Here is an 18,753-nt window from a genome sequence, read left to right as displayed (position 1 = left end):
GATCTTTAGAGGATAGGGTTGGGATGTAGGTGTTGTAAATAATTAAGCATGTGTGAGACCCTGGATTTAATCTGTAGCACTACAAAAACAAAATTAGAAGACAGATGATAAAAAAAATCATTTGGAAATAGACAAGATAGCAAAGGAGGAATGTTAAAAGCATCATATTTCAGACCACTTTATTAATTGTATTGTCTATGTACTGGAGAATAGGACCTACGATGTTAAAAAGAGAGGACCCCTACTTGAGCCAGGTACCATTTCCCTGTGTTTCTTAGGGTTAACAGCATAATCCCTAGTCCATTTATTATTTCAAGAGCAAATCTGAAGATCTAGAAAACAGCATGGGACTATGAAAATTATGGAATTACTATAATCCTATAAATAGCAACATAGGTTGTTTTAGAGAATTTAGGTTTCTGTAAGGAAAATCAGAATTCTAATTGTTTTAGGGAGTTCTAGTTTTCTTAAAGGAAAACAAAACAAAAACAAAAACAAAAAAAATCTAATAAAGGTGACAAAATAAAGTCATCTTTGGAATCTAATTTGTGAGCTAATTGCTAAAATCTTGTAAGAGATGGAAATAAATAAATAAATAAATATATATATATATATATATGGAAATATATAACTTTTAATAAAGTTTATTTTCATTCTTCCTTTATTCTCTTATTATTGCAAATACTCTGTGGCAGTTTTGCAGACAATTTTCTTTCATAGCTTATATACCTTTCTTCTTTTTTTCTTTTCATTTATATATATATATATATATGTAAGAGATAGATTTCATTCATCTCATATATGCATATATACACATATATATATACACATCTCATATATATAAGAGGTGATCATGGCATAAAGGAAGAATGAAAATAAGCTTCATTAAAAGTTGAATAATGCACATATTACAATGAACAAGAAAAGCAGTAATACAATGTACCAATGATAGCATATTTAAAACCTGAGGTTTCCTGGCATTTTGGAAATAATAAAATGAAAAGTGACTAATATACAAAGGTGATATTGAAATAAAAAGTACCATTATTTTTAATATGATCCTTTCTTATAGTTTGGAAAAATATAAAATTACAAAAAAAGATGTGGAAAATGATATATAATTTTAAACTTTGTGGGCATGGTATGAAAATAGTAGTACCAAATTAAGGAGGAAAGCATGTTAACAAAAGGAACTATAATTGTAGGCAGTGTACAGGCAGCCTGCTTTATAAAATATCAGTAGTAGATGGAACAAAGAAATGAGGGGAATGGATAATTTAATGACTACCTATAACAGTTATTACTCTCCAAGATATGATGAAGAAGAGCAACCAAATCCAATGCTGCAGGACCAAGGTGGTTGGGTAATGGAATCAGGAAGAGGTGTTATCCTACTTGGTGTAGCTTCATTTAGCTGCTCAAGTTCCCTCTATGTGCTCCTTCCATAGTACTAGGTCTTATCTATGGCTGTTAGCAGAACTCAGACTTGGATGACTTGATGGGCCACTGGTCTTTGGAACATTCTGTGATTGAATGATCTTCATAAATGCTTTGAAAAAATACACAGTAAATATAGAAGTGTTGGTGTTTTGGTAGAATTAATGATCACATTTGTATTTTGACTGATGCTTTAATTTCTAATTTTATTAAATGATTGACCATATATAACACCTGATATTTTTAATTGTTTTGGTGGACTAAGTTTTAAACACTGAACTATAGTTTTGCTCAGTGAAAAGCACAGGTGTTCTGAAAGCAATAATAGCAAATAAGAAGTGATATTTTTATTTTGTCAAATAGTATTCATGTATACAGTACATGCTAGGATCCAGAATACAAGACTGATTTAATAATGGCAATCAAATTTTAGTAGAATTTCTTTGATTTTAACATCTTCCTTTTAGACTAGAATATGGTATCTTAAAGAAGATCAGACAAATTACTCATTCTGGGAACAAAGACATTTGAAAGCTGTCAGCTTACTGACAGTTATGATGAGCATTTATTTCAGGCTTATAAAACATATTAATCAAACTTGTTCACAGCATGATGGTCCAAAAAGTGTTAATTTATATTTGAGAGATACTTTAAATAAGTGAAGAACCCTGCTAACGTATATAAGTACAAAACTAGGGTGTTTTTTTTTCCCTCCAAAATGAGTAAATACTTTTCTCAGACTTACAGAATGAAGTATACTGCAGGATTCCGTTTATTACAAGACTATTTGTAAAAGACCTATGCACCATTCATTGAACCTTGAAAAACACTTGAAAATATGGGTTGCATTTGCAAACTTCAGTGTATGACATGGAAATCTGGCAAGCTGCCTGGCTTCTACTTAAAGGATTGTCATTCTGGGAAAAATAAATTTTTCTAACTAGACAAAAGTCAATGTTTTCATGTTTTACTGCAATCAAACTGATAGAGCTGACAATTTAATGTCTCAACACTTAAAATATCTGTGGATAATCAGTTACCTCAATCAATCATAAACACAAATCCTTCTATTTTCAAAGCCTGTGTGTCTGTGACTAAGATATAAAACAGTTTGGCGAGACTCTCTCCCCACAACACCTCACCAACTACCCCCACCCTTGTCTCAATATTCCTGATTTGTCTTTAGCTATGCAGATATTTTTACACATTATGCATCTGGAAATAACTTAACGATTCAAGTATGATCAAATTTAGAAAGTTTTCTTTCACTGTCCTGTTTTGTTTAATTTTTATGGGTAGTTTATAGCCTGCATGCCTGTCAGAAAAATATGGCAGCATGCTGGCATTCCCGCTGAAGACATCATTATGAGTGAAAAAATGCTCAAGGCTTTTTCAAGGTGGGTGCTGAAACACACATTTCTCTTCTTTGACTTCAGGGGATGCTGATAGCTACCCGAACAGGTATTTTGGGGTCAAATGGTGTAGTGCTGGCCCCTTAGGATTTCCTGGCAGGCACATGGAATGGCTCATTTCTAGAAACTTAATCATGATGATGGTGATGATGGTGATGAAGCAAGGGAGAGAGGGACAGTGACACACAAAGGCACCGGAGGGATTGGATCCCAGTTAGGTCTGGATTCTGCAGGGCTGACAGATTCAGCTCATGAAGCTTTGGTATTGATAATAATGGGAAACTTCAAACAGTTTTAGAAATCTCTTTCTATTAAGATGTGTTGCGGTATTGCCACAATATAAGAACAAATTTACTGGGGCACACTGTTCTTCTTTGAGCTAGATGGAATTTTTGTTAAGTAGTTTTATATTCCTAACAGATAATTACTCTGAACACTCAAGAAGCCAAATCCCCTGTTCCAAGTATTTTTGTGTATTTTTTATGTGCGGTATACATGTATATATTGACATACACATTCACCACCACGGCCTCCTTTTTTGTTTCTTTGATTATATGGAGCTTTGCAATCAAACTAAGCAGTTTTAGGACCCTTGGGGCAGCATCTTTTAGTTCCCCGTCAGGCTACGTTGCAAAACAATCAATCTTGCTCTCACACTCACTTGGCGGAAGTGCCACGACACGAGGAGCGCGATGCTTTGCTCTTGCCATGAAGCCTGGGTGACAAAAGTTTTTACAAGAAGCTGACTGTATTTGGGGTTATGAATATGCAATGACTCTCATTAGTATTGAAGAGCCAAAGCAAGGGCTGACATCCCCCGCCACTTTGAGTTGCTGCAGAATCGGCTAATGAATTGTCTAGCTCCCTCACTCACAGGGTCTGCTGTTGTGGCTCCTAAGTTCCAAGGGGAGTTGTCCATTTTGAGACGACCATTGACTGCAGAAATTAATTGTCAAGAACGACTCTTGATTCTGTGAAACAATGTTTAGGCAGTGCTTAGGTCGTCAAAACAGAAAAGCACTAAACTTTGCATAAGATAATATCATGAATAGGAAAATTTAGAAAGAGACACAAGAATGCATATATGTACTATATTCATCACTGTGTATAGATATGCTTCCATCCTGGATCATTGTACAGTGTGTAGATCTATATATAGATGAAATCAAGTCATAGAAACCTGACATTCTGTTGGTTTGTCTATTATCCTTCCAAATGGAACAAACAGAGTTGATAGAAAATTCCCAAAATGAATAAGGTTGAAACACAAAACTATTCCATCAATTCTTTACTGTGTTCTTTCTTTTTTATTCCTGGGTCTCTGCCAAACACTTTGCAGCTCATACACATACATCTTTCATGAATATGTTACTGATAAGGATCTGTTTGTAGCCACTGATTAAGATATCTGAAATAATTTGCAGTGTAAAAGAAGATTCAAAGCGCTCAGAAACCATTTAGAGTGGTCCCATTTCAATAGGATAAATTAAATGTGTTTTTCTATACCCCTTCTCCCTTGACATTTCCTTTCAACTTGGAGAGAACTTCTGTGGCTTGCTGCAGACTATAAAGGATGGACTGAATAGAAATTGAAGCTATATGATAAAAGGTAAGGGATATGCTATAAGCTGTGCAAATATGGCAATGAACAAAGAGTAAGTCCTTATGTTAGGATGTTTGCTTCTAGAGTCATTTATTTAATCTGCAGTGAAAAGTTATCTCTTGTAAGGAGACAGATATATGTTATTTTTGTGGCACTTTAGAGGGCAGTGTTTCTGCAATTGCCCTATCAGTTTGACCCATCACTGGAAACAAGAAAAAAAATAAAGCCCAAGAACATACATGTTAGAGTACCAAGAATAAATGTAGCTTAAAATAAATGCAGTTCTGACAAAAGTGGCTCAAGTATCATACATCAAACACTTGTTACCTCTGCTGGCCTTAGTGACTGCACATGACTAAGAACAAATCAGTGATAAAATTTCAAGAAAGATGAAACCGTCTGGGCCTTTGCAAAGACCATCAGTCATTCTGCAGAGCCATAATGTTATTTGTTCAAGTAATCCTTCGCTTCCTAGTTAATGGACTTAATACCCCTTCCACCTCTAGACCAAAGTCACCAAGGGAAATCTTTTTCTTTTTTAAAATTGGACACATCTTCCAGAGGACTAATCAGATCTGGTCACAAAACAAGTTATTAAATCATTCAGTTTAATTCATATATTTGCATTCTCATGGCATCTTGCTGTCAGGATTTAAAAATCCTACTGTTTTAATTAAGTACTTATTTAATCAGAAATAAAGTCCCAATAGAGTCACTCACAAGAATTTTATGATTTCTCAATGCTGTCTTTCTAGATATACATTTTCTATCATATGACAAAAGTCTACCCAGGTACATAAAAGTAAAGTATGCAACTCTAATGCAACACACTAAGATTTTAAAATATAAAAGTGGAGACAGATCAGGTGAAACAATGATACCTAAGCATAAACTACTTAAATTTAATGGAAATATTAGCCAATATCTGCTACTATGAATATGCAAATCACATTATAAGTGAAAATATTTTAGGTTTAATTGCCTCTGTGGTGGTTTTGACTTGGCTCTATAATTAACATCTACATTCTTGACTTTGTGACTGCTGTGAACATTATTTATGAAAGTTTTTTCCAAATATAATTTGGTGTTTTGTTTTTGTCAAATACCGGTGTCTAATGAAATAAAATGCAAACAACTTGTGCTTCTCACATTTTTCTGAGTAGTTCATTGACAATCATTCCCTGCAGCTCCTTTCCTGTATACAACTACAGTACGATTCTAACAGTAGGAAAACAGTATGCTGTATTGCTGCTACTCATATTATGTTGTTTTACCATTTATTGAAATAGAATCTGGACAATTGCAAGAAAATAGCAAACGTACACATAGATTTAAGTAATTATTTGATTCCCCTTTGTATGCTCTATAGCATACACATTCAAAATTGGTGTTTTGATACAGTTTTGTGAAGTGGGCCCAGAATTGGAATATCCTATGGCAGATCGTGTGCTGGAAATCAGATGTGTTTTCCCTCTTACACACATGTGTGCATTCATAATGGGGAGGGGAGAGAATGAAGAGGAGTTCAGACTTTGATGAACTTACCTAAAATTTTGGCAGTAGAGGCTATTTTAATTTGAGCATATGTAAATTCTGTCCTTTAGGGCTTAATATTATTTTCATTTGGATTTACATATGGATGAGGAAGCATCATAATCTTTTCAGTCTTTAGGATCTCAAGAGGTCCTGATCTGAACTTGAATGGGCCAAAGAATTTACCATCAGCAAACGTTACTCAATATATTTCCTTGTTAATCATAAGTTAACATTTATTGAGTACAACCTAGGTGTTGAGGGCAGGGAAAGATGGGTTAGGAAAATACAGAAAGCAGAATCTTGAGTACCAGGAAATTTACAAGTGGCTGAGGTGAAAGATCACAGGGAAACAATAGAGATTCATTTACAGAGATACTTATCAACAAATGTAGATTAATTTGGTGCACAGTGAGTGCAGAAATGCTTCAAGGTTACCAGTGAGATTAAGAAAAGCCTCAGGAGGGACAAAGGTAGAGACTTTCCTTTTTTTTGAAGACAAGAAAGAATACTCAGTGTTCTGTTAATCAGTGGTACAGAATGGAGCATTTCCTTACATAATAAATACCATTTAATTTGAAAGATCATACTTAAAGGTAAATCACAAGTTATATGTATTAACATAAAGTGCAAGAATGATCACTCTTAAAATTACGTTTTCTGCAATTTTAGGCAAATTTCAAAGAGCAATAGCAACTCTGCAGTCATTTGTTCCTTTGGACATCTGCTGACACTTCTAGTCACTGGCCTGAGTCCCTCTCAGACCATACTTTGCTCAACCACTGATGAGCAACCTGTTTCCTGTGGTGGAAGCTGGCAAGATCTCGATCCAGCTGTGCTCATCACCAGCTCCTGTGCTACAGAGACCAGCAGGCAAGTTCCTGCCTGGATTTTGGATCTTAAATATTTCATTAAAACTTGTCTTTACTTTGAACAGGACTTCAGTGTGTCTAAAACTCACTTTATTTCAATGTTAACATTTCCTTCTGAAGTGATATAATTTGAAGTTTAGAATTGGTGTTTGTAGTTTTCTTTTCATTTTTCATACTTAAAATTTATATCCTTACATAGGGAGGAAAAAAACCCTTATTTCCCACAATTGTCCTCTTTACAATAAGAGACAAGGATGAGAGAATATACATAAAAAATTAGCATTATAAATACCTTCCATGTTAGTCAGTTTGTTGCCATGACCAGACTATCTGACAAGAACAACTTAGTGGAAGAGAGATTTATTTTGGCTCACAGTCTCAGAGACTTCAACTCATGGTCAGCCAGCTGTAAGACAGAAACTGCATGGCAGAAGGGTGTGGTGTCGGAAAGTTGCTTAGATCACGGTAACCAGGAAGCAGAAAGGATGGTGGGGAGGGAGAAAAGAAGGGGCCAGGGCATGCAGCAATGACCTACTTTTCTTCATCTAGTTTCCACCTCCCCATAGTGCATTCAGTTCTCAGCGGATTAATCCACCAATGAGATCAGAGCCCTCATGATCCAGTCATTGCCTAAAGGCCCCACCTCTGGACCTCGCTCCATTGGGGTCCATGCTTTCAACATGAACTTTTGGGGAACATTCCAGATCCAAACCATAACAACTTCCTTTTTTCCTGAACTAACTCTCCGATAGTCTTGCCTAAGTATATGCATAAATGTTGATTCCATATTGATTGATGTGCAGCAAAATTATCCAAGATTCCTAAGTCCTATATTGTAGAAAATTACTAACCACATCCCTGGCTCTTAATAAAATTACACAGTTGTTTATCTACTATTATTTACTTTACTTTCCCATTGTTCATGAAAATACTTTTCCAGCTCTTTTCAGGTAATATAACAAACCTTGAGGTTACCTTTTCCCAGGGCCCTTGTTTTTTGAATAGAAGACTCTGGGATTTGAGGTGAGTGTGTTGGGGACATGGCAGGCACTGTGCTAGCTGCTTTCTGTATGTTATTGTCACGTGAATCATGTTGTGTGCATGAATAGGAATGGTGCAGAGAAATGTAGTTAAGTGATTTATAGGGTCTCACAGGTAGCTAGGTTTGCAGGGCTAGTGACTTGAGAGCCTATGTTCTTTGTATTAAATTAAAACATTTTAAGGTTTTGAATCATCTATGCTGGAAGTTCAGACTTTGTGTTAGTCCCACAGGAAAAAACACTTTTGACTGGCAGTATTATCCTGCCTGGTGCCCCTCAGATAGCATGAGTTGGATCTCATTAGTTTTGCCAACTCATAAGGCTGTTTTGGATAACCACACCTTAAGTCTTTTTATTATAAGCTTATTTCAGAGACTTTGATCTTTGTTTTGAACATATTCAATTAAATTCAATTTAGCGAACATTTATTGGATGCCTCTTCTTTGCCAGGCACTGTGCTAGATGCTGGTGGGTACAAAGACAGTCCATGTAGGGAGAGAGACTTTATAAGGTGTAATAATTATAATGCAATTTACTGAATGATATAATAAAGGCATATGCAAGGGATTGAGGGAACATATGGGGAAACAATTAACTCTGCCCTGAGGAAAGATGTCAGGCAGTGCTATATTGATTCAGAACCTCAAAGGACAAGAGATCAGAAATTTCCAGAAGAGGTTGAGAGTTCACTTCACGTAGTGGAACAGTGTGAGGATGTGTATGAACATGCCTGGAATGTTTAGGGGATGATGAGAGGCAAATTATAAAACCAGTCACAGATTCTTCCCTTTTTTGCATATAACCCCTGGCAATATGTCTCTATAGATTCTTCCATTAAGAAGTGGAGTCTCTTTTCCCATCACTGTAGCTGGGTTGATCATGGCCTATGGACCATAGCATAGGTGAAACAAGCAGAGGCCAGAAGAGTGCTTATGCCTTGGGGTTTCTGGGCTGGGAACCCTGAGGCTACATTGTGCATGAGCCAGGAGGACAAATGGCCACACACAGGAGAACTGAGGGTCTGGCTGACAGTGTTTGAAACACTAGACTTGTGACGAGGTCATCTTAGATCATCTAGTTACCAGCTGATCCACCATTTGCTTATAAACAGTGGGAGAGTCTAGGGGAATCAGTTGTTAGCCTATATTTCCTCTGACCTATCTGGGTTATCAGTCCATACAGAATGATCCAGCTGACTCCAGAATTATGAACTAAATAGTCATTTGGGTGTTTTGTTGTCCAGCAAAGCTGGTACACAGAGTGTATATGTAGAGTACGGGGAATGTGGGAAGAGGGAGTGACTGAAGATGAAGAGAAGGTGTTTCACTTGTGGTTTCATGCTTTGGAGTTCAGAATTTTTCTAATACCAAGTTTCTCAAACTTCCTTAATTCATATAGCACTTTCATCTTTTTGAAAATATCTTCAAGCTACCTGAAAGATTTTCCTTTAAATTGCTCAATTTTTGTGCTGAGAATTATTTTGAAAGTAAACTTAATATTAACATGACATCCCAGTTTGGTGTGTTTGTTCTGTTTTATTAACCTTATTAAATATGTAAATATTTAAATAGTTGATCTGTTTGCTATCAAATATCATCTTAGATATTATGAATGGTGCTCCTTAGGATTTCCTGTTTTAATCAGTAGGAATCAGGAATACAGGAAGAATAATTTGAGATGGAGAAGCTACTGAAGAGGTACAGGTGGATATAGTGGGTAGTAGACTGAGAGACTTCAGATGTGTTCTGAGGAAGAGAATGAATCTAGTGACAGACTTGACGTTTGTGGGGTGGGAATTGGTGAAGGAGAGGAAGGAGTATAAATACAGCTGGGGAAACTAGCTTAAGTAGTTAATTGAGTGGATGATGAAACTATTAAGAAAGGGCAGGGAGGAAAAAAATAAACATAATGGCCAGATGCACTGTTAACATACCTGTAATCCCAGTGATTCGGGAGGCTGAAGCAGGAAGATTGCAAGTTCAAGGGTCGCCTCAACAATTTAGTGAGAACCTAAGCAACTTAGTGAGACCATTTCAAAATAAAAAATAAAAAGGGCTGAAATGTGGCTCAGTGATAAAGCATCTCTGGATTTAATCCCCAGTACCAAAAATAAACAAACATTTTGAAACACTTTTTGAGCTTAAGGTAGTAGATCATTTGAAAACAGGTGTACTAGGCATTTGGATACGTAGATATGGGTGTAAGATATTATTTTTGAAGTCATCAGCATATGTGGGTGGTAGGAGGTTGAAGTCATAGGAGTTGATGATGTCATCTAGAGGAAGTAATCAGTAGAGCAATATTCAGCTTATCTATCCCCCTACCCACAGACTCTCAAGAAACACATTGTACTACAGCTTGAAATAGTGAGTGGTTTGTATATGTGATGATGGCGGGTATCTGTGTAGATGGAAAACATGTACTATTTGATTTTGATGTACTGCCTCTCATCCTTTGTTGATTTAGAGAGAATTGAGGGTTGGGCCAAGGAGAAGAATTAGTGAAGAGAAAAGAAGTGGTCTTCCAGGTCTTCCTTGTCTAAGAGGGAGAAAACTATTATAGAAGTGAAGGAACTTTAAGATGAAAGGGCACTCCTCAGTGCAGGATTCTGCAGAGAAGTGCAGTAGTATGAAGATTGTTCTTTAATAAGAGCTGGCTCATCCACGTACAGTAGTTGGCACATAAGTGGAGCACAGTGAAGGTATGGGTTAGTGATTTATGTAGGACTGCTTTGTGTTTGAAATGCTCCATAAGCCTTAAATATTCAAGTCCAACAGGATTTGTTATTGTACTATATCAGGCTTGGAAATCAATTGTGGTTTTTAAAAATTTTCTTTCTTTGTCCATAGCCAATGTCTCAGAAAAGACATTAGTCTTAGAAAGATTTGGTAAGCACCATTATTCTGATCTTAGTGCCAAGTAATGTTTGAGCCTGTTCTTAGGAAATAATGCTAGAGATAAGGATGCTGATGGACATCTTTTTTATGAGGGCTCCATGTGTGGGCTTCCTGCCTCTGGCACTTTTGGTTTCCAGAAGCAAGTTACTTGCTTTATGCTGCTTTAGGTTTATGGAAACAAAATTCTTTACTGGCAGAACTAGAAAACCATCAGCTTATCTTGTTCTCAAGTAATTTCTACACTCATATTAATACTTCTTTTGATATTAATACTATTTTAAAAATGAGTGTTTCAGTTACCTATTTCACTGCTGTGACTAAAAGGATCTGACCAGCACAATTTTAGAGGAGGAAAGGTTTATTTGAGGGTTCATGGTTTCAGAGGTCTTAGTCCATAGAAGGCTGGCTCCATTCCTCAGGCTCAAGGTGAGGCAGAACATCATGGCAGAAGAGTGTGGCAGAGGGAAGCAGCTCGCATCATCAGGAGGGAGAGGAGGGAGAGGAGGGACAGCCAGAGTATCCATTCTCCAGATACAAAAGATATACCCCAAAGCCAGGCCCCAATTCCAGTCTCCTCTGGCCATACCCTACCATTTCAATTAATCTCATGAGGGATTAATTCAATGATTGTGTTAAGACTCCAACAACCAATCATTTCTCCTATGAACCTTCCTGCATTGTCTCACAGGTGAACTCCTGGGGGACACCTCACATGGAAACCATAACAATGAGTGAATTTTTACCTGACTTTGCCAGGAGCAAAGGTCCTAGATCAGGATAGCAGAATTTCCTCAGATATGATTTGGTGCCCCTCCATCTTACTTAGAGAAGTGTCTGCAGCATACATTTGTTCATTTGACATCTGGCATTCACGACTCCTGTGACAGAGGCTTCCCCCAAATGTGCCCTGAAAGCATTCCTGCTGTGTCCCTTCTGTCTAAATACAAACACATCATAGGAAATGAACAAGTGGAGACCCAACTTTCCTGGAAGGAATCAAGCAAAGCCTCACCCAGCTCCTCCTGGACTTTGATGTCTAGCTTTAGGAAATTTGACCACCCATTGGAGTAGAGGCTGTTGTCCTGCTCACTTGGCGCCTTCCTCCCTTTTTCCTTCTAATCTCCCCAAGTGCCCTCTTTAGACTTCATTCTAAATTTTCCAGAGGAGGGAGTTGCTTTAGGACATTTTACGTATAAAAGGAGGGTGTCTTTCACTACAGATTCATCAGTGCAGCTGGATTTCATTACTTACAGATAAAAACGTGGCACTGTATTGACTGAGGGAGGGGAGGGACACATTTTAAAATAACGAAGTAGTCCAAAGCTAGGCCTATAAATAATTGTATTCACTTGGACTTGTTTTAAATGAAGATGTTAAAATGATAAAAGAAAATGGGCGTGTAACAAGGAAGAAAAGACACCAAAATAAAAGGAAAAGGAGAGAAGTCTTTTTGCTTTTCCCTTGCTATAGTCTTCCTAATTCCATTTTCTTCTCCAGGATAATGAGTGCATTTTAAGTGAAACCCGAGTGCTCTTTTTGCTCCCTGTCTTCCATTTCCTGCAAATACCAGCTCAGCCACTCTTTCAGATCCACTTCAAGGAAACATAGGCATGAAAACTGGTTTTGTCTGAACTGGCTGCAGTTCTGCAGCACATGCTGGGTCCAGTTGCTGGAGTGGGGAACTCAGAGCCAGGCGAGTGAGCACTTAGCTGAGTGAGGCAGGCGGGCCCTGTGGAAGGATGTAGGTGAGCCAGAAACTAATGGGAAAAATAGGGGGTTGTCACTAATTTTGATGTGGGGACATCTGAAAAGCTCTTCTGCATGCCAGGGTATTTGAATATTTGGCAAACAGCTGGCTGGGCTCTGGGAGAGTGCCTCTTGATTCGCCTCCTCAGATGTTCAAAGATAAAATGAGGCAGCCCGCACGCCAGCACATAGCTCATAGCCTTGCAGTCAGTTTTGAATTTAGATTTGAATTGTGATATCAATGTCATGGTGGCACATGCTTTGAGAAAGTACTTACAGAGAATAATTGAAAGATTCAGTGTGAAGCTTCTGAAAGCCATAATTTAAAGTTCCAGAAGCCTCCATATTACTCTCGCCATTAAAATTTAAAGTGACAGAAGCCCAATTATGTATGGTTATTTTCTTAAATAAAATCATATTTCTCACCCAAGTGAAAGATTCATTGCTGCCCACTAATCTCTGTCAGGAGAACCAATCTCTGTGGCGTCCAGTGTAGGCAGCGAAGACGGTAAGCTTTATCCTGGGGACAATGGAGCGGCACTGGGGGGGAAGCAAAGCTGGAAGGCCTCCACGGAGGAGCTGACTTGCAGGAGGCTGATTTGCATGATAATCACCATTATGGATCCTCTCTGGTGCCAGCCTCCACACTTAACCAAATGCAGTATAACTTTAATAGCAGCTGAGAAGCCCAAGAAAGGGCTGTAGCACACATTTTGCAAAGCCTGAATGACGTCAAAACCTGCTAGTTATGAGGAGGCAGCGATTGTAAAGCTGAACCATGCAGGGGAGTGGTGACTTGGAACGTAACTTTAAACCTGATCCAGGATATATCACTAGGGACTGTTGCAAGATATGAAGCTGCTCCTCTCTTCTCTTAACTCAAAGAAATCTGTTTACCAGAAGAAGCCTTGTCTTACTAGGACTTCTGTGGCCATTGAAACTATGGCATGAACATACATCCGTGGAAACTTTCCTCAGAAACATTTCCAGTGTTGAAATGTTAGTCTCTGTCAGTTAAGAGTACGGAGCCAGACTTTTAGACTATGACTCTTTCCACCAATTTATTTGACCTGTTTGATTTTACTTTACACTGCACTGCAATTTGGTGAATATGGTATAATGGTAGGCAGAACTGCAATGAAAAGTTATATAGGCCAGTCAAGCTTAAACTGCTGTTATTTGTGAAAAACTTTATTCCTTAGCATTCCTGGGGACAAAGAAGCCTGGGAATCAACTATTATTGTTATACATGACATTGAATGATGGAGTATATATATCTATCGATACTGATCTAAGCAATGTCTTATAAGTAACAAATCACATTATTTCTCAAAAGTTTCATGGTTTGATAGAACACTTACAAGTAAGTCTTAGTTCTGCTAAGTTTTGTCTTAATTTTAGCATAACCAGTCCTTTGGCAGTTTGCAGTTTTATTTTTTGTTTTCTGGATTTACCCTTAGGATCTATCCACCTTTTACAAAACTTATCCTGGGATATGAGCTTAACTTCTGAAACTTCCTTCTCTGTTGTTCATGTCTCAGTAAGAGACATCCACGTTCCCTTACGCCCATGATTCCATCCCAGTGTTTAGACTCTTGCAGTAAATTATGTTCTCTTTTATTATTTTTATTGTTCACCTTCTCTTGATCTCTTCCTTAAAAAGAAAAAAAAAATCCTTACTTAAATTTCCTACTCTGTCTTCTTTCTTTTGATTCTTTTTGACTTATCTACTTTCTTGCCACTGCTTCTTACCATTCACTCTTAAACTTTGGATTCAGCAACCTTGGATGCATTTAAACTACTTTCTCAGGCAAAGACTATTCTACTTAACAGACCACTTTTTCTCACCCTGCCCTAGAGGGAGAGTGACTTACCTAATTGGCAAATTTTGAGTGAATACCTGGGCCAGCTTAGCTTAATGTCACATTCCTTTGTGGAGAAGAGCCCACTTAGCAAGTGCACACATTATTTCTGACTCTAGGATCCACCCTAGCTGTCACTGCCCTGGCTTACCTGGATGGTGAATTCAGTAGTTCAGACAGCCAGGTGTGTGTTGCTCTTCACACTAAACTACTAAACTACTGCCTCCACCATGGCCTCAGTCAGTAATAAAGCTCACATTGTAGTCTCCCATCTGTTTTATTTTCATATTATTTCTTAACTTTTCAGAACCAGGAGAAGAGGATCATGTCAATTTGGGGTACTCCCTAAAATATCTCAGCAAATACAGTAATAAGTAAAATGTTTGATTCCTTCCTTACTGATCTCACTTTCTAGAAGTAACCACTTATTAATGTATACACTTTCTGATCTTTCCTTGTGTCTACAAATATACATATTTACATATATAAGCATATAATAGAAATATTTCATGTGTTTATGTTTCATTTATATCACATAACAGATAAATCATAACTATATGTAATTTCTCAACTCTGGCTACTTAGATCACGTAACAATTTGCTATTGCAAACACTGCTACAGTGAACATGATGGTGTTTTTATTTTTGTGAACTTGTGTTACTGTTCCTATAGGATAGATTTCTAGAAGTGGAATTGCTGGGTATTTAATAAGATTTAATTAATTAATGACAAGCAGACACACTGGTTGGAAAGGATTCTGAGAGAGCCCAGAGTTTATCCTACACTCCCAGAAAGGATATTTTCTTTTGGCTTTGACTTTGAAAAGTACAGAGAACAGGACTCCTTTTTCTTACAGCTTCCAGTGACTTGGTATCAAAATGGCACTGTAAAAGACATGATGGTAGTCCTAATTCTAGGCCAAGTGAAAGCAGAAGACTGAGTCCTACAGTAATATTCTGGTGAGCCAGGTTGACAAACTGATCAGAGAACACAAAATGAGGATTATCAAGTTATGGAAGTCTCAGATGGGGGGATTAATCTATACTGTAGAGTAGGGAAGTTTACACTTTGATACTTTGTGGAGAGTAGCTATGGGAGATTAGTTCACTCTGGTGTCCAAGATTGCAAACCTATCCCTCAAAATGGTCCTCAGCAATCTGTTTTTAAGACTTGGTTCTCTGTCTTGTGGAAGTGGGTGACCTATTGAGAGTGTAGTCAGATTAGTGATGATCTTCAATCTGGTTTCACTCCCTACACATAGAACATCAGGCCTGAAAGAAGAGTTGGGCTGGTCTTCACCTGGATTTTTCTGCTTTTGTCCCTAGGCTGGTTCCCTTGCTGAAGGGTGTAAGTCAACTTTTTTATAGGCTGGCCTAAAGAAAAGAAAAAAAAAAAAAAGTAGCAAGTTGGTATACTGTGGCAATCTGACTTCTTCAGGTGGCCCCCTCCAAAGCATATAGGATTTATTTGAAATATTTGCAATACTGTAATGACCTACACTTCTATATTATGAAACCTCTATATTATGGAACTGGCCATAGCATCAGTGGGTTTGGTACTGCAGATATGTGCTTGGTTGACTATCAATCACATCTTGAACATTTTCTCACTCAGAGCACATGGAAGCATGTTTCTATTAGAAACAAATGCAGTATAGGTAGCAAACTTGGCCACATTAAATGACCAGGAATTATCATATAATGTGTGTATTTATATAATGCTGGAAATGACCAGGCAGTCTGACTGTTATATCATTTCACTGCTCACCAAAGAAATTTGAAATGGACTTTTAATTATGATTGCTGATTTGCTGTGACTATATTCTTTAATGTGAATATATGATTAGGTTAATTTTCTTTAATTGAATAAAGCACTTAAACTTGTAGGCTTGAGTTTGTTGTTATGTACTGACAATGTTATGTTCTGACTTAGTCTGGAATACAAATTACAGGCACTCCTTGTCTGTTTTAGTTTTGAGGTCACTGCTCTTCCTTCCTTCACCTTAGTGTGGCTTTTTAGACTAATGGAGATAGAGCAGGGCTAAGTGACTATTAAACTCTTTTCCATATACAGTAAAAACCATTAACATGGACCTCACTAAATTTGAAATTTATGAAAATGAGGGCAGGGCCTAGGTTAAAGTTTACTTTTGCATTGTCTCTGAAGTAAAGCTTTGTTGAACTAATAAAGAGTATAAATAAGATTGTAGGGGGATGGAACTATTAATTTAAAAAGGAGACTTTTGAAACTCATCAGAGAAAAGTCTTGTAAGAGAGGTAATGAAGTATTGTGCAAAATGACACAGTGCAAAACTGGGCCCCTCACGAGCCATGCGACCTTGGCTTCTCTAAGTATTTCCTCCCCATCCATAAAATGGAGATAGTTATCTACTTTATGGGGTTGCTGTGAGGGTTAGGATTAATGTATAGAAAGTGCCTGGTGTGAAGCAGTTACTTCATAAATGGCAGGTAATTATTGCCAACCTAAAATGCACGGTGAACTGATTTCAAGTACTTTTCATTTTTTCACTAAAGCAAGGTACGTTGGCACCTCACAGTTTGTTAACCTCATCTGAGATATTGCTTTATTGTTATTCTTGTTATTTGATTGAAGGAAAAACCTGGCAGTTTGGTGGTTGTAAAGAGTAGGAGTTTTGGAGTCAGACAAACTCAGGTTTGGAAGTAGTTCTACTGCTTATTAGTTTTGTGACCCTGGGCAGGTTACTGAACATCTCTCAAGTTTTGTTTTCTAATTTGTGAAAATGAGATGTTAATCCTGTTTCAGTGTGTTTATGCTGCTGTAACAAAGTACCTGAAATTGGGTAATATAAGAAGAATAGAAATATATATCTCACAGTAGTAGAGGTTGGAAAGTCCAAGGTCCATGTGTTAGCATCTGGTAAAGGTCTACTTTGCTGCATCCTCACTTGGTAGAAGAGAAGGTGGGAGAGGGAGAATGGGAGAGAGGGAGAGTAGGGAGTGAAATTCTTCTTTTATAATAGCACCAATCCTACCCATGAGTTTGGGGTTCCCACAGACTATTACCTGTTAAAGGCCCCACCATTTAATGCTGTTAAAATGTCAATTAAATTTCAAGATGAGTTTTGGAGGGGGCAAAAAATTCAAACCATAGCAATACCTGCTCCAGGACTGTCCTGAAGACTAAATGAAATAACGCACATAAAGTGTTCAGTTCAATAATTTTCATGTGGTAAATTCCCAAATGTCAGCTGATGTTGCTACCTTTTGATGATTTGTCCACACATTAGACTTGGCATTCATTCAGACTTGTCTTCTCCAATTCACCCATTCATGAATTTTACTCTAGATATAATTTCTGTTCTGGGTGAGAATTTTAAGCATTTAAGTAAAAAACTAGAGAGAAGCAAAAATGGCTTTATAAATAGGGTGAAAAGAGAAAGAATAATATTTTTAAAGTGGGGACATGAAGAACTAAAGTTAGACCTAAATTACTGCATGGTGAATTTGGTGTATAACTTTGTGTGCTTTATTAGAGGTCTTTATATTAGCTAGAAATAAATGGAACGTTATACATAAGTAGTAAAAAGAACGGGGCATCCACCGGCTCATAGCATTCATTGGGAGAGTAAAACAGTAAGTCCATGGTGAACTTTATTTTCATCTTCCTCCTTTTCTCTTACATTGCATCGACTGCATGGGGGAGAAATATAAACACCATAATGTACTGCATTGAGACTATGATCTATCCTCACCTTAATGATAGGCTTTCACAGTTTGTAGATTCATCAGCTCAATGGGTCAGACTGAATTACTTCAATGACTGGCAAAAGGGTGCCACTGGTAGTGAAATGAAAGCAGCCAGGTGCATGTATTTATTAAGTGCTCATCAACAGGAGCAATATATTCTCTTCCATGCTATTTTTATAGAATGTGAAGTGCCCATTTTCCTTTCTAAAAACAGAAGAATTATATTTCCTGAGATTCTTTACTGTAACAATACAAATTTATAATCATAGCTATGCTATAAAAATCAAGTTTTTTTTTTGTATTATGCATAAACAGCGTGACCTTGTGATCATACTGGTGGGGACAGAACCAATACTATTGGGACATGTGCCTTTGGTTTTTCAGGACTGCCCAAGTTAAGTGTGTCATTTAAAAATCTGTGAGTTCATTAAATTGGCAACCAGTGGTTCAACATATGAGTTTTTATGTGCATAAATTCACAAGTCAGAAAAAAACTTTTGTCAGACCATGTTGTTGAAGACTTTGATAAGAAAATGTGATCAGCCTAATGCACACCTTGCTAATTAGTTGTATTATATCAGGCTTTTGTTGGAAGTACTGAATTGTTAACTGTTAAGGTATG

At 37.3% G+C, this 18,753-nt stretch overlaps 1 long non-coding RNA gene across 9 annotated transcripts in view; it reads left to right on the top strand.

Annotated features, from left to right (window-relative positions):
* LOC124987335 (uncharacterized) overlaps nucleotides 1–18,753 on the top strand; it is a 143,958-nt gene that overhangs the window by 114,124 nt on the left and 11,081 nt on the right. Inside the window, exons 6-7 of one of the 9 annotated variants that reach the window (XR_007109173.1) lie at nucleotides 4,390–4,458; nucleotides 6,658–7,329. The exons of the other annotated variants lie outside the window; for them this stretch is intronic. This is a non-coding gene — a long non-coding RNA (uncharacterized LOC124987335). Of the gene's footprint in view, nucleotides 1–4,389; nucleotides 4,459–6,657; nucleotides 7,330–18,753 lie in introns of those variants that run through there. 9 annotated transcript variants of the gene reach the window in all.

This window comes from Sciurus carolinensis, chromosome 6 (genome assembly GCF_902686445.1).
Source record: "Sciurus carolinensis chromosome 6, mSciCar1.2, whole genome shotgun sequence".
NCBI classification, from domain to species: domain Eukaryota; kingdom Metazoa; phylum Chordata; class Mammalia; order Rodentia; family Sciuridae; genus Sciurus; species Sciurus carolinensis.
The sequence above is the reverse complement of the archived record's forward strand: the minus strand, read 5'-3'. Positions and strand labels throughout refer to the sequence as shown.